At 41.7% G+C, this 25,335-nt stretch overlaps 5 non-coding genes across 5 annotated transcripts; all 5 read right to left on the bottom strand.

Annotated features, from left to right (window-relative positions):
* Positions 1 to 12,258: 12,258 nt before the first annotated feature.
* Positions 12,259 to 12,396, bottom strand: LOC142211056 (small nucleolar RNA SNORA8). Its single transcript, XR_012717152.1, has one exon. It is a non-coding gene; the product is annotated as a small nucleolar RNA SNORA8 (small nucleolar RNA).
* A 1,014-nt stretch (positions 12,397 to 13,410) lies between these two features.
* On the bottom strand, positions 13,411 to 13,481 carry LOC142211054 (small nucleolar RNA Z40). Its single transcript, XR_012717150.1, has one exon. It is a non-coding gene; the product is annotated as a small nucleolar RNA Z40 (small nucleolar RNA).
* An 868-nt stretch (positions 13,482 to 14,349) lies between these two features.
* Positions 14,350 to 14,488, bottom strand: LOC142211055 (small nucleolar RNA SNORA8). The gene has a single exon (XR_012717151.1). It is a non-coding gene; the product is annotated as a small nucleolar RNA SNORA8 (small nucleolar RNA).
* A 635-nt stretch (positions 14,489 to 15,123) lies between these two features.
* Positions 15,124 to 15,252, bottom strand: LOC142211079 (small nucleolar RNA SNORA40). The gene has a single exon (XR_012717157.1). It is a non-coding gene; the product is annotated as a small nucleolar RNA SNORA40 (small nucleolar RNA).
* A 1,306-nt stretch (positions 15,253 to 16,558) lies between these two features.
* On the bottom strand, positions 16,559 to 16,689 carry LOC142211058 (small nucleolar RNA SNORA1). The gene has a single exon (XR_012717153.1). It is a non-coding gene; the product is annotated as a small nucleolar RNA SNORA1 (small nucleolar RNA).
* Positions 16,690 to 25,335: the final 8,646 nt, after the last annotated feature.

Below are 25,335 nucleotides of genomic sequence, written 5' to 3'. Positions count from 1 at the left end.
CTGTCGTTATTCACTTTAAGGGGGCCCTTCAGGAACTTCTCTGGAAATCTGTTATAAAAACCCCCCCCCAAAGAACCATAGTGTACACAGTGTAATGTTGTATAGTTGTCCCTCAAGACAATGGCCCCTCAACACAATATAATATCCCATAGTGGCCCTTCACGCAGTATAATCTTGCATATAGGCCTCGACACAGTTTTATGTCCGACAGTGGCCCTTCATGTACCCAGATGCCCCCTAAAGTTCTAATACATTACAAGGTAAAGACACATAAGAAATAACACAACTACAAGGACTACAATACAGGCACAATCTCACACAATTATTATTTTATGTACAGTCTATGTCTTCTATAAATACGTATATCATACGACTTAGTGGCGATGAATGTGTTCTATGGTAACAATTGGATAAAAGGGCAAGGTAATATTACTTTAAGTGACAAGAAAGCTGCAGGCACCTGTGCTGGGAATAACTATAAGTGCTACAAAGTCAGTATATATATATATATATATATATATATATATATATATATATATATATATATATATATATATATATATATATAGGCAGAGGAAGTGGATATGGCAATTATTATACCCAGGAGGAATCTCATCACTGTAGAGGACGGAGGCGTGTGGTATCTGGAACACCGAATCCTCTATACAGGGAAACATGTCCCTATACAAACACCAGACACCATAATCATTACTACAGATCTCATAGGGAATCATCTACACACTGCAACAATCATGGCCTAATACTAGCCTATACTAGATAAGATAAAAAAAAAACTTGTGATATAGTTGCCTAAGGTGACCCCTCTCGGAGCGCAGGGTGTTGATTGGGTGCACCCACGGTCTTCTTTTCTTTGCTGGTGGTGGCCTATGTTGTTGATCCTCCTCTTCCTCCTCCTGTCAAAACTAAACAATATTTTATTCACAACAGCACTTCATTACTTCATCCTTACTTTTCAAACATCTATGTTTTTGCAAACTTATCTCCTGTTGTAGTCTGTGTCGCTGGGCCATGCCGACCGCCACCTCCAATAGCAGGTGAATTTGCGGGGGGCATAGTTTCAGGCGCTCCTCTGTGGAAACTGTGTTTGCAGCTTGCATTGCAGCAGCCAGTTGCAGCACATGAAGTCTCGGCACAACTGAATACAGTCCAAAATGGCGCCTGAAGAAAAAAGGCGAGGTTTTGGCCATGTCTAGTCGGATGGATAGTTAAAAAATGGGCTGTGGGGGAAAAAACGCATCTAAAAACCGCTTTGCGTCAAAAAACACCTGACGATGTCCGGAGCGGATTTTTTCCTGACCAAATTCCTCGACACCTTGTACACGTGTGAACTAGCCCTTAGTATATAGTGCAGAAACATCAACTGTTAATAGTGCCCATTTTCTCCCCGGTTGGTGCGTGGGGTTTACTATTTGAAGTTCTCTGATATGTTGTGTGGAGTCTTTTAGATAGGACGGTAATTTGAAAACAAATTTTTGGAGATGAAGGTCTAGAAAATGAGAAGGGTTACTAAAGAACCAATACCAGAGATGATTGGTTGACCGGGGAAGGCATGTACGCAATTTGTGCACCTTAGGATGATGGTTAAAAAAGGGCATTGGTGGTTCAATTAAATGTAACAATAATACTCCTTTTTGGTAAGGAGATTATTCTTTGTTGCTTGATTAAGAATTTTCTACTGAGTAATATATAGAGCGAATGGGTGAGTGGTTCATAAAATTCTCTATCATTAAGGAGGTGGTCTGCTTCCTTAATGTAGTGTGTAGTATTTTGGATACTATGGGCCTATCTTGTGGTTTCTTTAGTCTCATAGAAGACAGGTGTTATAGGGTGAGGGGGTCCTCTTCAAGTCTTCCTCTCCCCTTCCGGTTTCCAAAAAAGGACGGCTTTTACAATATGATCTTTCACTCGTTGAGTCAAAGCCCAAGGAATTTGGTAAGAATCTACGAAGTACATGTCCAGTTTTGAGGTGCAGTAATCCTCCTGCTATTTGTAAATCTTATTGGATTGATAATCCTCCAGCTCGCTGAAGCTTGCATCTCTTCGGGGTTTCAACATCTTTCCGACAGTTCTGAAGAGTAAAATTCAATTTCACTTTTAATCGGGTAAATTCTGCCGGTGTAGATGTTATCCATAATTGCTCTTCTGTAGTCTCAAGGTTGTAATGCTATTTTGTAAATATGAGATGGTCAGGACGATCAAGTCAACATTTATTAAGGATTTGTTCAAAACTGTAAACAATATTCCTTGCCTTCTTTATATAATGTGGGAACTGCCATCATGTGCAGCCATCATGGTATCCTCTGCACCTTCACAATATTCTCCCAGGGTCACACAGTGCAATTTCAAATGAATTAACCATTTGGAGTCATTTTCCATATCTCTGACGTATCTCAGATGGTGCTGTTTGGAGGAAGTCCCATCAAAAATTCATTTGTGCTGACATATTATCAGTTTCTTCTTGATTGAAAGAGAACATAAATTGTGGCCGTACAATGGGGAATTGTTAAATATTATATATTTACAATATTCTCTAGCAGACATGGGGTTAACACTCTACTGACATCATATCTGTTGTATTTTGGGTACATGGGTGCGGTTAGAGTACACCATTTTAGAAATCTCCCTACATAGCTGTAACATGGAAGGTAACACCCACTCTCATGAATATAAATGAGTGACAGACACACACGTCGTGGTCGTCATCCATGAGGGGGATCCATGGGGAATCTATGGCAGGTCTGTCTGCCATCCCTCTCTGTCATCCTGGACAAGATGTCGTGAATATCCCAAGTCCACCAACCAGATGACAAGCATGAACCAAGCTGTAACTACAAGATATCCAGATGATTTAACTTCTCTGAAGATGTAAGCTATTGACAATTGACTGATATTTGTGTTATTTGGACATTTTCCCTGTTCCTGTGTTTTCCTTCAAGATATTAATAAACCTCTACACTGATTTATAACAAGCTGACTTCTTCCTATCGTGGACAAGGCCAGGTCCGGATATTTAACAGTGGACACAAGTCTCACCGGCAAATACAAGATATTTAACAGGAATCCAACAAACATTTGTAGCAAATTTTGTGGGAATATCGTTTATTTTCAGGAAGTGACATATTATTTGTAAAACCATTATAAATATGGTATTGCCTCAATTGTTGGACAAATTTGGAATGTCATTTTTAAAGCAAAAAATCGGTAGAATTGTAAGTTTTTTTTGCACATGAACCCCCAAAACGTTGTTATATGTACCTCCATAGGGAGTAAAATTTAAGCACAATTCGTCGCCAACAGAAAAATAAGTTATAAATTTTGGAAGGAAAATATGAAAAGTCGCTGAGCTTTTTCGTACAAAGTACCCGATGTGCTTAAAGGGTTAATGTTTAGAGATAGTTACATAGTTACATAGTAGATGAGGTTGGATAAAGACATGAGTCCATTAAGTCCAACCTATAACCCTACAATCCCCTACAGTGTTGATCCAGGGGAAGGCAAAAAACCCCATGAGGCTCATGCCAATTGCCTTATTTCAGGGGAAAAAAATTCCTTCCCGACTCCAATCTGGCAGTCAGTATAAAACCCTGGATCAACGTGTCCTTAAAATCTAGAGACCATAACCCATTATATTTTTCTCTTCAAGAAAGGCATCGAGGCCCACTTTGAACTTGTTCAGTGAATCCGCCATCACCACTTCCTGGGGCAGAGAGTTCCAGAGCCTCGTTGTTCTTACTGTGAAGAATCCCCTTCTATGTTTCTGGTGAAACCTTCTCTCCTCCAGACATAGAGGATGTCCTCTTGTCACTGTCACTGGCCTAGGAGTAAAAATATCCTTAGAAAGTTCTTTGTATTGTCCCTTCATGTATTTGTACATTGTTATTAGATCTCCCTGTAGACGTCTTTTCTCTAAACTGAATAACCCCAAGTTTGTTAATCTATCGTTGTACTCCAGTCCACCCATTCCCCTAATCATTTTGGTTGCCCGTCTTTGCACTTTTTCAAGTTCACTTATGTCTTTCTTGTATATCGGGGCCCAAAATTGCGCACAATATTCTAAGTGTGGCCGTACCAGTGATTTGTATAGAGGCATAACTATGTCCTTGTCATGAGAATCTAGACCTCTTTTGATGCATCCCATAACTTTATTTGCCTTGGCAGCAGCTGCCTGGCACTGGTCACTAAAGGTAAGCTTGCTGTCCACCAAAATCCCTAAGTCTTTTTCATTGACAGTCTTACCCAGTAATTTACTATTTAGTACATAGTCATACATTTTATTACGTCGCCCAAAGTGCATTACTTTACATTTGTCAACATTAAACTTCATTTGCCAAGTCTCCGCCCATGCTTCCAGTTTCCTTAGATCCCCTTGTAATATTCTACTATCCTCCTCATTATTGATTACCCTACAAAGTTTAGTATCATCTGCAAATATAGACACCCTGCTTTGTAAACCCTCTACCAGGTCATTAATAAAGATATTAAACAAGAGAGGACCTAATACTGACCCTTGTGGCACCCCACTGGTGACTGTTGCCCAGTCTGAATATTTACCATTAACAAGTACCCTCTGCTTCCTATCAGTGAGCCAGTTGCTAACCCAAATGCATATGTTTTCCCCCAGTCCCAACATTCTCATTTTGCATATCAACCGTTTATGTGGAACAGTATCAAAAGCCTTTGAAAAGTCCAGGTACACCACGTCTACTGCATTACCCATGTCCAGTCTTGAACTTATCTCCTCATAGAAGCTGATCAGATTAATCTGACAGGACCGATTCCTCATAAACCCATGCTGATTGGGTGTTATAAGATTATTTACATTGAGATACTCCAGGATAGCATCTCTTAGAAAGCCCTCAAATATCTTTCCCACCACAGAAGTTAAACTTACTGGCCTATAGTTTCCCGGTTCTCTTTTACACCCCTTTTTGAAAATTGGCACCACATTTGCTATTCGCCAATCCTGTGGAACAGACCAAGTCATTACTGAATCCTTAAATATTAGATACAAGGGTCTATCTATGACCATACTTAATTCCCTCAGAACTCGGGGGTGTATACCATCTGGACCGGGCGATTTCTCTATTTTAGTGTTTTGCAGGCGGCGCTGCACTTCTTCCTGGGTTAAGCAGGTGACATTTAATTGAGAGTTTACATTACCCCTAATCATTTTGTTGGCCAATGGATTTTCTTGTGTAAACACTGTAGAGAAGAAGGCATTTAATACTTGTGCTTTTTCCTCATCCTCCTCCACCATTACACCCAGATTATTTTTGAGAGTGCCCACATTGTTAGTTTTTATTCTCTTATTATTTATGTAATTGAAGAATAATTTGGATTACTTTTACTTTCCTTGGCAATTTTTCTCTCAGCCTCACTCTTCGCCTCCTTTATTTGTTTTTTGCACAATTTATTTTTCTCCTTATAGTTTTTTAATGCTGTGTCGCTACTTTCTTGTTTTAGTACTTTAAATGCTTCCTTTTTGTCTCTCATTGCATTCTGTACTGTTTTAGTTAGCCATATTGGTTTGCTATGATTTCTGGCCCGCTTATTCCCATAGGGTATGTGTTTTCTAGTGGTCTTATTTAGTATATTTTTGAAGATGTCCCATTTAGTTTGTGTTCCCATCACGTTGAGGACATTGTCCCAGTTTATGCTGCTAAGCTCCTCTCTCAGCTGGTTAAAATTTGCCTTCCTGAAGTTTAGTGTTTTTGTACCCCCTCTAATGAACGTCTTCTTAATGTGTACAAGAAAACTTATTATGTTATGGTCACTATTACCCAGATGTCCCCCAACCTCCACTTTTGATAATGTGTCAGGTTCATTTGTTAAAATTAGGTCTAAAAGTGCCTCGCCTCTTGTTGGGTCCTGCACTAGTTGCGATAGGTAATTGTCTTTTATTACTGACAAGAACCTGTTCCATTTGTTGGATCTGCAGGTTTCTGCCTCCCAGTTGATATCAGGGTAGTTGAAATCCCCCATAATAATGACTTTATTATGCTTTGCGGCCTCATCTATTTGTTTTATTAGTATATTTTCAGTTTCTTCCGTTATATTTGGAGATTTATAACAAACCCCTATCAGTATTTTATTATTATTTGTTCCTCCCGTAATCTCCACCCATAAGGACTCCACATAATCATTTTCCTCCCAGATGTCCTCACGCAGGACTGGCTTAAGGCCGGTTTTTACGTATAAGCAAACCCCTCCTCCTTTCTTATTTGTACGCTCCTTTCTAAACATACTGTACCCTTGTATATTTATAGCCCAGTCATAGCTAGAGTCCAGCCATGTCTCACCCCCACCATGTCATAATTGTCTTCCAACATCATCACTTCTAGTTCCTCCATCTTGTTAGTAAGACTTCGGGCATTTGTATACATACATTTCATAGATTTATCTTCCCTACTCTTCCACTGCCTACTGACTGCTCTAACCCGACCCCCTGCTCCACCCCCAGTTTCAGTATCTAGCCCTCTTTCCATTTCTACACTATCTTGCCCTCTACATCTGTTACCCTCCCCCCCAGTACCTAGTTTAAACACTCCTCCAACCGTCTAGCCATCTTCTCCCCCAGCACAGCTGCACCCTCCCCATTGAGATGCAGCCCGTCCCTAGCATAGAACCTGTAGCCCACAGCAAAGTCGGCCCAGTTCTCCAGGTACCCAAACCCCTGCTTCCTACACCAACTTTTGAGCCACTTGTTTACCTCCCTAATCTCCCGCTGCCTTTCCTGTGTGGCTCATGGAACAGGCAGTATTTCTGAGAATACTACCCTGGAGGTCCTTGCCTTCAACTTGCTCCCTAAATCCCTGAAATCATTTTTAAGGACCTTCCACCTACCGCTAACTTTGTCATTTGTGCCAACGTGCACCATGACCGCTGGATCCACACCAGCCCCACCCAGTAATCTGTCAACCCGATCCGCGATATGTCGAACTCGAGCGCCAGGAAGGCAACACACCGTGCGACGATCCCGGTCTTTGTGACAGATTGCCCTATCTGTTCCCCTAATAATTGAATCTCCCACTACCAGCACCTGTCTAGTCTTCTCTGCGCTCCTATCCCCCTTCTTACTGGAGCAGACATTCCCCTGGCTTTCAGAGGAAGTATCGTGCTGCAGCAATGTTACCCCTGTACTAATATACCCTCATCTGCCAATTTAGCAAACTTGTTGGGGTGTGCCAGTTCAGGACTAACCTCCCTGGCACTCTTCCCTCTACCCCGCTGGTTTCTAACGGTCACCCAGCTAGCTGCCTCAAGTTCCTGCACCTCCATGCTACCATCCCCCTCTGCACTTGCCCCAATGAGATGTTGCTCTGTGAGCATCAAACTCCTTTCCAAGTTACCAATGGATCGCAGTGTTTCAATTCGCCCATTTAGATCCATGATCTGGGCTTCCAAATGTGCAATGTGATTGCATCTTTCACAACAGTATGCCCCCTCAAGCGGCTGCTCAAGCAGAGCATACATGTTGCAAGATGCACACTGGGACAGCATTGGTAAGTATGGAGCTCATCTTACCTGATGGGGAATATTACAGCAAAACACACAACTTAAAATAAAAAATAAAAGGGTTTTCCCTGTAAAGTCTCTGAATCTAAAGTCACTTAATATTAAGTCACACTTAGACCAAACCACACTTAGGAACAAACCACACTCGCAAGCTCCCACACTCGCTTAATACTTAGCTTTTTTATAGCTGCTCCAAGTAGGCCAGAAAGCTGCCACTGATCCCACTGATTTTCTGGTTGCAAAGATGAGCGAGTACTGTTCGGATCAGCCGATCCGAACAGCACGCTCGCATAGAAATGAATGGACATAGCCGGCACGTGGAGGGTTAAGCGGCCGGCCGCCGTCAAAGCAGAAGTACCAGGTGCATCCATTCATTTCTATGGAGCGTGCTGTTCAGATCGGCTGATCCGAACAGTACTCGCTCATCTCTATTAATGTTGACCAGATCACATTTCTGCCCTTATGTCTCCCTGTATATCACATCTTCCCTGGATTTTAGCTCTCTCAAGGCCATCATCTCTTGATGATGTTAGTAGTAGCCTTGTAAATTCTGAAAGTCCTCAAAGATCAGTTCCATAAATACTTTACATTTGTGCAGAGATTGAAAGGAGGCATGTTAGTGGATTTAGGATTTCATTTTTGCAGAGTTAATTTGACTTCCCACTCCTCTAGCGTTCTCATATCTTTAATAGTTGATTTTTAATCACATGCATTCTCTAAGAGAAATTCCTCTAAAATTGAGACAGCTTGTCTCTCCTCCTTAGACTAGGGAGGATATAGACCAGGGGTGCTCACACTTTTTCAGCATGCGAGCTACTTATAAAATGACCGAGTCACAATGATCTACTACCCACTTCAAAAATGCAAAACAGAACAAGGATTCTTTATACATGTACATTGTACAATACACAGTATGCTGTTGTACCTTACATAACTGAATTAACCCATTTTGTTAAAACAACTATGTACTTTTTTTGTCATCACCACTGATGGCTTGCACTGAATGGAATCAGCCAGAGAAGCATAGTCCGGACAGTAGCTGCTGATAGCCAGCCTCAAGCTTACTTCCAAATGATTATCAGTCATGGTGGAACGGTATTTGGACTTAATAATAATAATAAATTTTATTTATATAGCGCCAACATATTCCGCAGCACTGTACAATTTATAGGGTTCAGATACAGACATACATAACAAAGAACGTCATTTCACACAATGGGACTGAGGGTCCTGCTCAAAAGCGCTTACAATCTATGAGGTAGAGGGGGTGACACAAGAGGTAGCAGGGGCGGCATTGCTTATACAGTGTTCAGACAATTTTGTGCATTAGGAATTGTGATAGGCTTGTCTGAAAAGTTGCGTCTTTAGTTTGCGTTTGAAACTGTAGAAGTTGGGAGTTAATCTTATTGTCCGGGGTAGAGCATTCCAGTGAAGTGGTGCAGCTCGGGAGAAGTCTTGTATACGAGCGTGGGAGGTTCTGATAATAGAGGATGTAAGTGTTAGATCATTGAGTGAGCGGAGAACACGGGTTGGGCGGTAGACAGAGATGAGGGAAGAAATGTAGGGAGGTGCGGCATTATGGAGAGCCTTGTGGATGAGAGTGATCTTCATGTGGGAAAAGGCTGACTCACATAAATAAGTGGAGCCGAATAATGCAGTCAAGAAGGTAGCACATTTCCTCATGTTGGGGTACTTTTCCTCTGTAAGTTCCAGAACTGCCCACATGCCCTGGACTTAAGCTGATTGTCAGCTTGTAGTGTAAGAATCTCCTCCTCCACTCCAGAAGAGTTCAGGTGAAACAATGTCGCAATTTTAGATACAAGTGAATCAACCTCAGCATCTTCCTGAAAAGGGTAGCACATGAATATAGCGACTGGCTCCAGTAAAACAAAGTCTTGAAAACGTCTGTGATTTTAGCTCCTTCACTTTTCTCTTTCTCAGCTCACTTTGTGAAGGGAAGTCCGTGTCGTAGTTTTTATGCACAGTCCGAAAATGCCGCTCCACATTTCCCTTCTTTAGAATAGCAATGGTAGACTGCATTTCGAATATGACATTGTGAAAAAAAAAAAAGTCCCCCTCCCATTCCATATGGAAGTGGTAGGTTTTTGTATTTTTACTGGGTCCAGCTCCCCCACTCATTTTTATATCGTTCAGTTGAAAATATATTGAAGGCTAACCTGGCGACTTGAGTCTTGCAACTAATGTTTAGTCAGTGACTACAAGTGGACATTAGACTTTGTGGGGATCACAAGGGGGACTGTGTTGGAGACCGTAACAGGGTATTAAGCTCTGCGGAGCACAACGTTACATGGCTGGGTATAGGCAGGCAATTGTGGGCACAGGGAGGTTGGAGATGTGACTTTCAATACTTTCTATGGCCCAATAGGCCGAAACAGCGCTGTCCATAGCTGGGAATCTGTTCCTTTTGGGACAGAAATACTAATTTGGCAATTAAATCCACATTATGATTAAAAAGACTTTTTAACTGAGTCATGCATGATGTTAAGGATGCTGCCCTCTAGAGCAGGGGTCCTCAAACTACGGCCCGAGGGCCACATGCAGCCCGCCAAGCACTTCTGTCTGGCCTTGCCGACAAGCGTGCATTTATAATGAAGCTCCTGGGGAGCTCGGGCCAGGCCATGGAGCGCACTTCACTTTACCTATTGGAGGGCACCGCTCCCGATGTCTGTGCGACCTGCTCTGCCTCTGGCCCACTGTTTAAAAAGTTTGAGGACCCCTGCTCTAGAGGGTGGCGTACAGAGTGCACTGTTCTAATTACATCCTGGAGAATAGTGCATATTTTTTACCCTACTTTCTATGGAGCACTGTGTGCTGGTTTTGTCCTTCTTTCTGTCCTATGAATAGGGAGTGGTCCCAGAACATGTAATAATACACAGATAACTTGCCATATAGATGTGCTGAGAGGTATCAGGGCTCCTTTGAAGAGCCATTTCCCATGGCAACCAATCAAGCTGTTTATAATTGGAGCAATATGGCAGCCTGCAGCCGAGTGTAGTGACTTTCTGACAGGCTATGTCCCACCTTGCACGTTTATTGCCCTTACTCGTTGCTGTCCAGGCCCACACCCTGCCAGTAACCACCAAATGTCATAACAAGCCAGCGGCCGCGGAGACTACGTGACACCAAGCTCCACCCCCTTTCCATAGCATAACAAAGAAGTGAGGACCAGTGAGAGTAGGAGACAGCAGCGTTCTGTGGTTTTCTAGAAATGGCCCTTGCATAGCATAATGGGAAGCCACAGAGTGCCCACACTGACCTCTCCCCTAGGTCCCCCCTCCGCCTCACACCAGGGAAGCATGGTATTGACAGCTGCAGGCTGAGAGTCCTACTGGGAGAAGAGGCCACTGTGGAGATCGCTGCCCAATATGTGTTCAGCTGTCACCAAACAAGAGGAAGATGAGACTCCACGGACTGTTATACCCCAAAATATGGCTCAAATTCTGGGTTTTAGTTGTGTGACACTAAATTTTGGGTTCTTCAGTTCTTTTATAATCCTATTAGGGTCTTAATCACTCTTTGGAAACATTCAGTTAGGGTGTCTGCCCATTTATTTTCCGTCAATTCACAAATAGGGAATAATGAAATTCTAAGTCCCCTAGTAAATAGACCTGTTTTCTACTTCCTCTTCACTTACTTCAATGCAAGTTGTCTTGGCATTGAACATTTTAACATCACAGTACAGTCTGGACTGTAGATTTAGACCAGACAATGCAGTACACATGTATGGAGGAGGGACAGAAAGCACACCACACTTATTGTTCCAGCATTCTTTTATTACAAATTCACAGACAAAAGTCATCCTGGCCAGACCACCTTCACACTAAAAGCAAAGAAAAAAACAAAAACAAACCAGAAGTGAGCCAACTTTTCCATTTCAAGGAATGCTGTGAAGTTGATCAATTGTCCATAAGTTTACTGCATATTGAAGAGACCTTTCACCACCAAGCTCTTTGCATCATTTAATATGCATAGGAATAGTGCTTTTAGGATCTCGCTTCTCAAGCAATACGTTTAAGACACAAAGTTGACCAAAAATAACCGCTTTTTTTTTTTGCTTCAATGGGAGCAAACATTTCAACTGGATCAGTATCTATTAATGGATACAGAACTGAAGCTGATGGTGGTGAAAGGTCCTCTGAACAAGGCAGTTATCTCCTCTAGAATAGACCATAGTACACACATGTAGTGCCTACAGTATCCTGTAGAGGAACATTATATCGGTCACAGCGTAAGAGCACCTGGTAGACTGCCAGAATAGCCCTCTTTGAAGTGACCTCTAGGCTGTGGAATCCATCTTGTTTTCTTACCTTCAATTCTTGGTCATTATTCCTGGGAGGGAAGAGAAACATTATGATTAGTCAGAGGTAAACTCCTTTATGGCAAAGCAAAAATCCAGCTGTAGCATTTCTATCCTTCAGAAAGCATTGTGCTGTAACCACAGCAGTTCATAGAAGCCTTCTGAAGATTTTCTTTATGGTCATGTCCACAGCAGACTACAAACCAAGAGTTATAGCCGCTTTGGTAATGACCACAGTTGCTTGTAGGAATGTTTCATTATTAACATCAACAGGCATTTTAGTATCAAGTATTCCAACATGTGCCAGTAACTTATCTTATATTTACCTGATATGATGTGAAAACTTGGGACATCTGCAAGAAGAGCAACAAGTTAGTTCTGGAAGTGAACATTTTACATTGAAACATTGTCTCAGCATTAAAACCAGGTTCACAAACACAGAAGGCCTGGAAACCAACGATGCCACTTGCTGATTTAGTGTTGCACTGCTTAATGAACACAATAATGGGAAAAGCCATCAAGTGCAGATACCATACAGTGCATGGAGGAACTGACAGCCAACTCACCTCAAATGCAAGTACCCCGGTCATGCATCTACTCCAGTCCTTCTGGCAAGTGCTCCTGTAAAGCATGAAATACACGTGAGCAAAAGACTCACTGAATGAGTTGCAAAATTCTACCTAGACCTCAAGGTCTAAGCAGCGTAGGTCAGTTCTAGTCAGATTTACATGCTTTGTTCATGCGTTGGTCACACAGCAGTTGAACTTTAATATCATCAAAAGAACTGAAGGAAGTTATTCCCTTTATACAGTTATTTATTTCTACTGTTACTTACTGCAGCGTTCTGTTACTCCATGCACTGTACAGCTACACAACACCAATGGAGGGTTATCTGAAAAAACGGAGAGCGTATATAAGCATATAGCCAGGAAGGTATGCACGAAAAATATACAAGACAAAACAAGCATGTAATGCAGTGTATAACCTACTAATATAAGCTTAGCAGGTAAAGCGAACTGCAAGTATTATCTCTGAGGCATTTCCAACGACACGAGTATACTGCAAAACCCCATCGGGATAGACCTCAGTTCATAGTCACTTTGGATATATTATACATAGATTTTTAGGCTGACCTAGAGGTAGTCCTCTTGGGTGGGCATACAAGTGTACAGAAGCTCAGCATCATGTTTGGGATTCATTTTGCCCCTTGGTTTCTGGAGGTGGGTCACATTAAACAGTTGGCAACTAAAGCCAAGGTGGGCAGTTGTGGCATTCCCAGGATTGGCCAAAATATCTTAAGATTTTGTTGGCAACTGAGTATTAGTCAGCATTATTGGTGATCAGGGCAATAATAGACACCATATGGATTGGCTTACTTTAATAAATTGCATGTTGTCAGATCAGATGCAATAGATTGAACAGCACAGTATATTACATATATTAAGAGCATTTTACCTCCAAGTCCATCTCGTTGTGTTTAGAATCTGACAAAAGAAAAAAAAAAAACAAGTTTAGTTTTATTACCTTATCAATACTAAGTTTTTGTTAATAAAAAAAACTGTTCAGAAAAACATATGTCAATCAGCCAAGTCAGAGCAGTTGAACATTACGAATCATCAGAACAGTCAGAAGAAGCTTCCGCTGGAACAAGACTAATAGGCCTGGGCTACAATGAAATATTTGGGCAGTCTGATACTGGCTTGATATAATGTATATTCAGCAAGTTACTTCTGAAGTGTTGGGCTGTAAAGAACTTGCCCCTCAATTTTGTCTACATTTCTGGGGAAAAAAAAAAAAAAAAAAAAGGCCTCCCAGAAACGACATTACTGATAAGACTGGCTTCCAGTTTTGGATCATGAATGGGCCCCTTATGTGGAGCAGTCAATGGTAACTACTGATTAATAGCTCAGTGTATTGTTTTGTACTATGGCTATAGTGAATTGGTTAAGTCAAATGTGTAGCCCAGGCTTAAGATGCGCTTGTTCTTCAGACACTTCTACCCCATATCTAACTAGGGATACAAAGCACGTTACCTTATGCCATTCCATGGGTTATAACGGCACCTATAGAAGAAAAGAAATGGCATAAGAGCTCAGACTGAAGCTTTCACAAAGATTGATGAAATTTGGAAAGCCTGGTTCACCTTCCAAAAAGTTAAAGCAAACTGCGTGTTTCATAGTTTGGGAGTGAACTGTCCCTTTAAGTGCGCTGTCCCACAATACTATAACTTATCAATTCCTCAGTTTTCTAGACATCCTGTGATTCACATAACAAGCTGTACACCTGTATCACCACAAGATTTCTATCCACTGGATATTAAAAGAATTAAGCAAGACGATCAGAGAACTTGAGGAATTTATAAGCGTATATTACAAAATGTTACAAAAAACTACCTTACATACAAACATTTGCTGAATCGGGGACTTCATGTGTACTGTTCATGGCTACCATCCTAGACATGGCAGGGACCACACGTCACAGGATTCTCAATGAAACATTGTCTCAGCATTAATACCAGGTTCACAAACACAAAAGGCCTGAAAACCAACGATGCCACTTACTGATTTATTGTTGCACTGTTCAATGAACACATCAATGGGAAAAATCCATTGAGTGCAGATACCATACAGTGCTTGAGGGACCCAACTATCAACTCACTCCAGTCCTTGTAACAGATCAGGACAGAAACTGCAGCAAGCTAAATGAATGGCTATGAATTTGAGAGCACAGGATAATGCTGGAGGTACCAGAGTATGCCTGAGGAGATGGTAGATTCCCTTTAAGACTGCCATTTTCTTCTATAGTTTGGAACAAATGGAGTGCCAACTTACCAAATCAGGGGGCATGATCCACCAGAAACTGCATGTCACTGTCAGCACATGACTTAGGGATGAACATCTATTGGAAGAGAATGGTGCAAAATGTAAGTCATTTAAGTCTTAAAAAGGGATATCCACCTTTATACAAACTGATGTCTTATCCTTGGATAGGCTGGGGTCCAGCTGTTTGGACCCCTTGCAGAATCACCATTTATTTACATGCTGGGAGTAATGTCACTCACTTGCCAAACCCTTTAGTATCAGCGGTTATGGATCCTGCAGTGTTCTCCCATACACAAATGGGATACCACTACTAAGACTTTGGCTATTAAGTAGCGCAGACCCCTGTCAATCTAAAATAGATGGCCCGCCTTAAGGATAAGCTATCTCTTTGTACAATATTGCTAAGCCTTTTAAGTGTTCTAGTAAAAATTGGCAGTAGAGATATTTAGTGTCCCTTCCCATCAGTAACACAACTACTACAAGTCAAATAGTTGTGGGTTGCAAAAGAAGGTTTTATTCTCAGCACTTCTTTCAGGTCAGTACCTTGGAACAGGTCAGACACAATGAAGCAGTGCTGTTAAGCAAAAACCCCTGGAGTGCTACTTTATGTAGCAAAAGCTATTAAAGAATACAGATATCTGTAAGTCTGTTGTATTTGATCGATCATTGACATATGCCACCCCAATTCCTTATTCCCCAAATAGGCCCATAAGAGTAATAAGGTGATGCCATTAAACCGTTTCAGATTCTGCAAGATGACGGACCCTTCTCTACGCTACGCAGTGTCAGCTGAGACCAAGTTCTCCCCAACTCCCCTCCTGTTCTGTAAAGAGGATAATACAACATGGAATAGTCCTCATATAACCCCTTTTAAGCTACAGGATTTTTCAGGACGCCATTTTAACTGCATTACTTGAACAGACCCTAATGCAGGCTACATTCCCAATGATCCCTCTAGACAGGAGGCAGTCATCTCAAAGCACTTACCCTAAGGGGCGATGTACGAAGTCACTATCTAACTCAATACTGAGCCTCAGTGAATCCTGTTGAACAAGTCTATCCTGCCTGTGGTAGATCCCTACACCCCTCATTGGGTCTGAAAAAACAAAACAAAAAAACAAACAAACACAGCACACTAGTGTGCTTAGAGCCTTCGGCTGTGTTTACATCTAATGACAAAGGAAGTTCCAGCTTTGTTGCACTGAAATCTATGGGACACAGTTGAAGTACCTGAGATCAAGGCTACACTGAAGGCAAGTGAGTGACACTAACAGGTTCCACCAAGCAGTGAGGTCATGAAACAGCTGATTTATGGGGATCCCAGCTGTTTGACCCTCACAGACCTAAAATGGAGGGCAGGAGAGATTTAGATGGTTGTGGATAACTGGCTGACAGCTAGGGGTTCAACTGCTGAGGCTCTAAAGTCTCCTCTAAAGCCACCTTGTGAATTAAGTGCCAATACCTTTAAATAGGTGATGTAATCTTGTAGCTCACATACTGACAAGACATTTTGTCCACATAAGGGGGTAAGCTCTGGACTGTGAATCCAATGTGTGATCACACGACAGGTCAAAAAGGATCACGATTTATATAGTTACTGTTAGAATATTGTTATGTTCTACAAGATTTGCTGCAGCAAGTTACTTACCAGATCATGGTACATTATCCTCCATATGACGCATATTACAGCCATCAGACTTCTGGCATAGACACCTAGAGGATCAGAATAGTGTAACATGTAGATCAGTTTATACTTGCACTCGTCAAGAAAACTAATAACTTGCACTTAGACACTCATACAGTTCTGCACCCCCCTCCGAGACATGATCACCTGGTACTCACTTGTAAGCAGACTCACAGTGAAAATTATAGCATCCAATAGTAGTGTGCCAGGTCTCATTGTCATCACTGCAATCTGCATTACATGATGGAAGCAAAACCTGCCAGTCCATATTGCCTCGCTGTGCTCTAGAGACACATTCATGTAAGATTGTGCCCATACCTAGCAAGGCTGCAACAGTCATAGGATGTATCCACTAACAATACTAGCATTATTTATCCATCTTATGGGGTATTAGTGGTGATACACCCAGGTGGGGCCCAGTGGAAGGATTCAAGACTGGTATAGGTGCTAATATAAGTAGTGTTATCATACAGTCCCAGCTAATAGGTGCTGTCAGTGTGTACATTACAATTGAATCAATCTACGCACCAAATGGACGTATAGAGATACTTCAGTGATCCTGGGGAGGGAAGTTTACATGTGCGCAGTCTTTGTGGCAGCTGAGCACATGTATGCGGAAAATCATGAGACAAGCGCATAACGCAATAAGTGGTAGAATGCGGCGGAGGGGAGGAGTGCAGGGACTAGGCACTATATGGTCAATACAGATGTACAGCTAAAAACATGTGCGTGCACAAGAACAGCAACATTGTATGTCCAGGTCAATGGTATGCAACATTTCAGTCTTGTCCCAGTCCTTCAAGCCCGATTTATAACAATGCAAAACTAATTAGTGCCAATTAAGACTAATGAAGCTGCAGTCCTCAGAGCACCAGGTTAACCATTTATGGTCTAAATACATGCATAAGTACACATAACTTCTACAGGTTCCTCCTCCACATGCACAGTATACCCCCCCCTCCCCCACACATAGCATATTCATTACAGCCCCCACCCTTACACAGTTGAGCTGCAGTCACACATACCATTTACCCCCCACACAGCACAAGGAATAGAACCTAAACTCCTACAAGTACAAAACCACAAGGATTTAAAGGAGCAATGCACAGAATAAAGCTGACACTAATCTAGAGAAAATAAATCTAAGACCAGAAAGACAGACACGCATCCATACTTTAATAATGTAATGTGGGGGAGTTGGCCCCATTGTGACATACACAGACTTGCTGAAGCTGTTAATAGCAATAAATCACTACTTGTGTTAGCAGGCACCATTGTGTGCTGCAGGCCTTTGTACTAAACACAATGCAACAGATTAAAAGAGAGTTTGAAAAATCCAGCCACGCTGACACAGGCCTAGGCCTAAGAAACCACACACAACATTACCTCCTCTCAACAGGCCGCACAATGAGACAGAACAAGGCCTGCGAGAGGTTTTTATAGAGCGAGAATTGACTCTCTGACCCTCAGTTCTCACGATACTTCAGTGGAATAGCCTAGGGGTGGGGGATGGGATAAAAGGGAGGGGTAAAGTCTGCAGTGCTCTGGGTTAACTCTTTGTGGTGCAAATACATTGAGGGAATACATAACATCTTAAGGTACAAGACCACAAGGATAAAATGAGTAATTCTTCTTATATGACCTAGGCAATACAGGGATTGTAAAGGAAATTAACAGAATAAAGCTAAAAAAAAAAAAATCAGAAGACATGTATGTTATAAGAGACACAGTAAGGTATACAAAATAAGATAAGATAAGGTAAAATAATCCTTTAATAGTCCCACATTGGGGAAATAGATGGTCTGTACACATTCAAAATCTATAGGCTATGCATACTGTACCCAGTTATAAGCTATATATAGGACCTAAAGAGCTTTGTTTATATGAATGATTAGACCATATATCCCAACTTTCATGGGCCCAATTTCAGGCTCAGACGTTCAGACACGTTGCGGAAATGCAGCTTTTTTGTTGTTGCAGATTTTGCTTCGTGTTTTTGAGCCAAAACCAAGAATGTCTATAAAAGAAATGGTAAATATATAGAAAGTTCTTATACTTCTATCTTCTACTCAATCCACTCCTGGCTTTGGCTCAAAAAAAGCAGTAAAATCTGCAACTAAAAAACGCTGCGTTTCTGCGATGTGTGGGGCCTCAGCTTGACTCTGCCCATTCCCATTAATTTTTTACTTGTAAGCCCACAGAGTATATCACCCTGACATGCTATGCCCTCACATTATATTGTCCTTCTCCAGATGCTCCCATAGTATTATTTCTCTCTCCTATACACCCACAGCTTTAAACAAATGTAAAAATCACTTATACTTACCTGTTCCATGCTTTTCCTTTCTCTGGTCGAGAGCCTTCCCCGACATTGTGAAGCAGTGTGTAGACGCAGGTGAGTTGGATCTGGATAACGTAATGTCACTTGGGTTACGCTGCTGTCGTTTTGCATAATGACGCCGATGTGACCGCTGAGGCTCGTTCCCAGGTCTGACATCATGTAGAGACATCTCTGTGAACAGAAGACATGGAAAGTCTGGGTCCGGAACCCAGGAGACATGAATAACACTGTTTATTATGTTTGATCACTCCCTCCAATCATTATACTTTGGTGTCTGACAAGACCCCAGTATAATAGTTCATAGGTGGCGAATCACAAGAATTTCAGGGATTTTTTTTTTGAAAATTCATGAAGAAAACAGCATTGGCCACTATAGAGCATTATACTGTGTGGAGAAGACACTATTGGACAATATATTGCATGGAGGGGCCACTGTGTGACATTATACTGCATAGAGGGATCGCTATAGGACAATATACTGTATAGAGGGGCCACTATGGGACATTGTACTGTATGTAGGCCACTATAGGACATTATACTGTGTGGAGGGGTCACTATGGGACATTATACTGTATGCTGGCCACTATGGGAAATTGAAAAAGTGCTAAAACTTAACTTTTAATGCAAAATATATATATAAATCAAATGAAAAAAAAAAAATTACAAAATTCCACCAGGAAAGAAAAAAAAAACAAAACATCTAAGACAAAAACAAACAAAATATAAAACAAAGCACTACATGGCGGATCTAGAAAAGCTTACGCGTTTCGAGGCCGAAAATCTCTTAGTCATAGCACTAGATGTATACTGGGTGGTAACTGAAGCAGATATATACACACAATTGCTGATCACTCAGTACCCACCCTAATGGCATTAGGAACAGGTGTGGATTAGCAGATGACACTCCCTATATACACCTTACAATGTGATCCAATGTTTACAAACAAAACATACACAAATAAACATGAAACCATCACATAAACATAATAGAAAATACATAAATAGACATTATGAATAAAAACAAACATGATCATTTTACCTCAGTAAAAACATATAAAAAGGATGTTATTAAGTGAGACCCACGGAAGATCACATGAAATGTCCACATTACATTATTATCATAACTATACAATAATATTAGATCCTACTCACCCAATAAAATTCGAAGAGCATGCGGTAATAATCCCAAAGAATGACATTCTCGCTCGAGCTCAAAAAGAACAAATAAGTCCAACTCCCATAATATATTACGATCACATGACGGCACAGGTCACATGCTCATCAAACCGGAGTATACAGTCAGCTGACAATAAGTCACATGCTCATCAAACCGGAGTATACAGTCAGCTGACAATAAGTCACATGACTGTTAAACACGGCAATTTTGAATGTGACCAAATATATAGTGCGAAAGAACACAGTAAACGTGACCTGTGTCTCAGTGAATGTTAAGGGAGGGAAATGAGAAGGAAAAAAGAAGGAATAAAAGAAAGAGGAAGAAGAGAAAAAGAACGGGGAAAAGAAGAATACTTATACAGGGAAGAGAAAATCAAATAAAATATGAAAGACTTAATAAAAATACGTTAAGTCAGTTTTGTGGTTGAGACCTTCCGGATACCGAGTGCCCAGCTTGAATATCCAGAAAGCCTCCCTCTTAAGGAGTTCCCTTCTCCAATCCTGCTCCCGTTCCGAAAAGTAGAAGTCTGTCCTTGGTGACACAGAGCAAAGTGCTTTGAGGCACCTAATATTTTGTTTACATCACTATTATCACAGTGTAAGATGTGTTCAGCTATCCTCGTTTTTAGGGGACACAATATAGGAAACACATATTGCACCAAATAAGGTATACCACATACGTGGACTTACAATTTAGAAAGGACTTGATGTCATATACCTTATGAGTAGACACATTCATGAATTTTGAAATTTTATGTGCAAAGCAACAAGCTGAACACCTTGGGGCTCCACATTTGTGGAAACCCAAGATGTCCAGCCATGTACCCCTATTTTGATTGCCAATGACTTAAATAAACATGGAGATAGCATGTTACCCAACGTTTTGCCTTTTCGGGCCACAAAATGACAACCGATTTGGACATTGTTAGCCAAAACGTCATCCTGAAAAACAATGGGGAGATTCTTACAAATGATGTTAACTACCTCTCTGTTCTTACTTGAACAATGTTCTTAGCTCTATCAAGCGTCTAATCTGGGTAACCCCTACGAGTAGAGTTGAGCCGATCTTGAGATTTCAGGATCGATTTTGAAATCCGATTTCTGATCATTTTCCATTCGAACCCGATCTCGATCCCAATTCCGATCCTAATGTAAGTCAATGGGATTTTTTTTTCTAAGATCGTTTTCAAAAACGTTGCGTTTACGCGACGGTTTAATAGACGGCGCGTAATGCCGTGCCAGATTTTGAACGGACACTAGGAGCGGACACTACCTGTCGGACACTGACGGTAGTGTGAACGCCCCTTAAAACATAAACAAACTTTTTCACAAACAAATGATGACATCTGGGTTCCAAGAGACCGATACGTCTTCAGTGTAGGCCATGGTGTTTTACCAAAAGACCAAGAAAAACTGTAAATGAGGACCTTTCATGCCTTTGGAAACAGGCATTTCCATATACTGCAGCACAGATAACAGTTGGCACAATTGTGTGCAGTGTTGCCATTCCTGCACTATATAGAAGTGCCTATGTCCAAAGTTATTAAGGGCCCCTTGACACGTAGTAAACGGTCCCCTCGTTTTGCAACGTATACATGAGCACTTCAAAACGCATCCCATTCACTTCAATGGGAGGGCGCGTTAATGCGGCTTTCGGTGCACTCCCATTGAAGTGATTGGCATCTGTTTAGTTGCGCTCGTACATACATGTCTGAATGAGCTGAGCGTTTACTCCGTGTGAAGGGTCCCTCAAACTTGTTAATTTAAAATAAAGGATTACTTTAATCTATAAACAGCAACAATTTGGTTTAACTTTTTTTTTTTTTTTTTTTCTCACACAAACAATGGTTTTCAACATAACCACAAACATTGTTTTTTGGCAACAAATAATAAACAAATACAACCAAAACCCCCCACCCCCTACCCAAAAAAATAATAAATACAAATTAAAAAATAAATACCAAGTATGTATGTGAGAACTCCACATAGTAAAAAAAATTAAATGGTGAGGTAAGAAAGATGGAGGAGGTTACTCAGATTCACTGTATAACAGAGAACTAAGGAATGGGGGTGGTTGGGAAGCAGCCTCTAGATGTGGAGAAGTGACAGGGGGATCCGGATTTGGTTGGGAAGGTGGTGAAGCTGGAAGTTGGGGACTTTGGGGTTCTTCCCAGGGCGAATAATCTTGTGCCCTGGGCAATAACCCATTTCATGCTGAGACACACTGCTGCTGCATCTGGTTTACCATGTAACCCAGACGCGGCAGCTCAGGAGAAGCCTGAAAGTCTACCGCGACAGCAAGGACATAGGCCTTAAAATGAAGGCGCCTGTGAGGTGGCAGCTCGCGGCAGATAGCTGCAACGTCAATGCCAAAATGGGCAAAAGTGTCTTGGCTGTTTACCCTCTGGATAAAAGACAGGGCTTGACTCTCCAAGTCAAGCTGCCTGTCTGTTATTTGGGGGGTCCTCTCAGTCTGCTCCTGGGTGGAAGGTGCTGGGGTACGAGGGGTGTGACGTCGCCTAAGCCTCCGGGTGACTGGTGGCCGCTCCTGGGCGTCCTCACTCGTGGGTGGTGCAACCCTTGATGAGGCGTGTGGGGAAGCCACCTGGGAGGACCTAGGGACGTGCAAAACTGTTGGGCCCCTCTCCGCTTCACGAGAGGAGCAGGCCAGTGGGCTGGGTGGGATGCTTTCCCTCTGCTGCAGCTCCTCTTCAGGTGGGGGTGGTACAGGTTCCCGGGACACTGTGGCAATGGTATTGCCTGAAGCCCTGTGAATTAAAGGAAAACAAATATATAAATATTGATTTGACAATTCAAAGTCAAACCACCCACAAAGATTCTGATAAAAATACTTACTCCCGGGAAACACTGCCACTCAACAGGAACTGCAGCTCATCTTCCAGGGGTATTTTTGGTCGCTGGGAGGGAGAGGCCCCACTGCGCTCTTGTGGCCTGCTCTGTCTGATGAAGCGGTCCCGCACGCTCTTCCACCGTGTGCGCACATCATTTTCTAACAATATGAAAGACAAAACAAGAGAGAGGGGAAACGTTAAAGGCCTATTGCCAATGACATAATTGGTGTTACTTTAGGAGATAATGAAAAGTGTCAAACATGTTACCATCTTGAAGTAAGCCAAGTTTCATCGCACTTTGTCACTTTTGTGCAAAATATCTTGTGGTCACAGTGTCTTGTCTTCATTGGTTGCCAATGTCTTCCACCATAAATGGGGGAACTTTTGAATTTCCGATCATGAAAAATTTGTTCTTTTAATGTGTGCCGGAGATATTGGCATACATGTAGTGTCCCTGTCTGATAAGGCAGGTACACTACTACAATCCCAGCTCGGTTCCTGCTAACACCCATGTGATGGAAGGTTTTCAGATTTCTTGGTTGTAACCGATCAAGACAACAGACTGTCGGCATGTAAAAAATGGGCATTGAAATCTTCTCAAATCAGCAGAATTAGGCCAAACTTAGATTATCACAAATGTCACATTGTGAACAATGTATAAAGCTAGCTCGCATTATGTGCATGTCAATAGCCATTTAAGGTTAAATATTGGGTGTGCAAATTATAACCTGCAAAATATATACATATTCGCTACTCACCAATTTGCTGTTTTCGGCTTCGTGAGAAGGTGGACCAGTCCGGGAACATCTGGGAGCAGATGTTGATCCACCCTGCATCGCGTGCATGCCGGTCAGAGTACAAGGCGTGAGCCTTGTCCCACAAGTTGGGTTTTGTGTGAACCTGGAACAAAACAAATACAAAATTGTGTGCCCAATTCCTGTCAAAAGTGCAAAAATACTGTATAAAACCATATTGTGTGTTGTGGTGTTTTTATAAGAGAACAGCCTACTATGTTTGAAACCATAGCAGCTACATGCAGCAATGTTTAACTGTCCAACGGGGCAAACATGCCCTGCCTTACGTTTCCAAGACGATGAATGTAAAGCCTTCAAACAGTTAATTATGTACAAACATTGCATTGTGGCTAAAAACATGGACATTTTTGGCTAGATACAAATGTAATGTTTAACAATGGAATGAAGCAGCATGCATGGCTAGCATGAACTTACTAATTCAACCAGACGCTTGACATCCAGATCCATTCTGTGGTATGGTGTTTAAGTGGGTTTTCGCTGGGTAGACATATCAAAGGTGATTTGTCGTTGTCTAAAATGCAACCAAAGTGATGAAATGTAAATGGTATGCTAGATTTCACATGAAAACGAAAAGATGAACCCACAGCACCTGTGTGCATGGTATTGTGTTTTGGTGATGGAAAATAAACATTTTGAAGCTATCCTAGCATGTTAACCCCTTCCCGACATGTGCGGGAATAGTATGCCACATGTTGTGTGTAAGTTTAACACAGTATAGACACAGCGGGAATGCCTATCGGACCAATTTAATTAATTAACCCCTTGTTGAAAGGCGCGTGAGGCGCCATGTCGACCTTGGAGCATGGCCATTGACATTTTGCCGATGCTGGCCGGTGGATCCAGCAACCTCCTGGCCTGACAGGGCTGCCATGACAGCCGGAAGCCTTGGAAAGGCTACAAGCTTCTCTGCAGTCATTTACTTTTGCACCCTGGTGTATGCAGCCTGCCATTTTTTTTTGCCCACAAATGCATTACCTTTGTAATGCATTGCATTAGTGCTTACCCCCCCCCCCTTGGGTTTGAGACCCCTAGTGGGTGTCGTGAAAGCACAATTCATATTATTAAAAAAAATATATAATAATTCCAAAAATACAAAAAAAAAAAAAGAAAATGCTGGCAAACACATACATTGCCAATGTTAACGATAAAAATGATCCAGCAAAAGCCGTGGTGGTTAGTTGAATATGGAGAAAAATTCCTTCTTTATTGATTCACATCCTCATAATAAAAACCGCAATTGGTACAAACATTGCAAGCAGATAGCGTCAGACTGACGCGTTTCGGATTTTTCGTCCTTTCTCAAAGTCTGAACTTTTTGTTCAGACTTTGAGAAAGGACGAAAAATCCGAAACGCGTCAGTCTGACGCTATCTGCTTGCAATGTTTGTACCAATTGCGGTTTTTATTATGAGGATGTGAATCAATAAAGAAGGAATTTTTCTCCATATTCAACTAACCACCACGGCTTTTGCTGGATCATTTTTATCGTTAACATTGGCATACGTTGCTCCAAGTCGAGGGAGTTTTTCTTCCGGGCATAGCCACATCGAATACACCCTGGTGGGAAGGAATTCAACTGAGATTCAACCATCTGTTGGGCTGAGTATCAAATTCTTTTTTCTTGTTTATTTTTTCATTTATTGTAAACACATACATTAGCTATCCCTGTGTCGGCCAACAGTGGACCTAGAAATGTGTATCAATATTTTTGCTGTACGGTTAAACGTCATAGCTACCAAAACATTACAAAGGGGAAAAATGCCGGCTTCAAACACTGCTTTGATTGTGATAC

This window comes from Leptodactylus fuscus, chromosome 6 (genome assembly GCF_031893055.1).
Source record: "Leptodactylus fuscus isolate aLepFus1 chromosome 6, aLepFus1.hap2, whole genome shotgun sequence".
NCBI lineage: Eukaryota > Metazoa > Chordata > Amphibia > Anura > Leptodactylidae > Leptodactylus > Leptodactylus fuscus.
The sequence above is the reverse complement of the archived record's forward strand: the minus strand, read 5'-3'. Positions and strand labels throughout refer to the sequence as shown.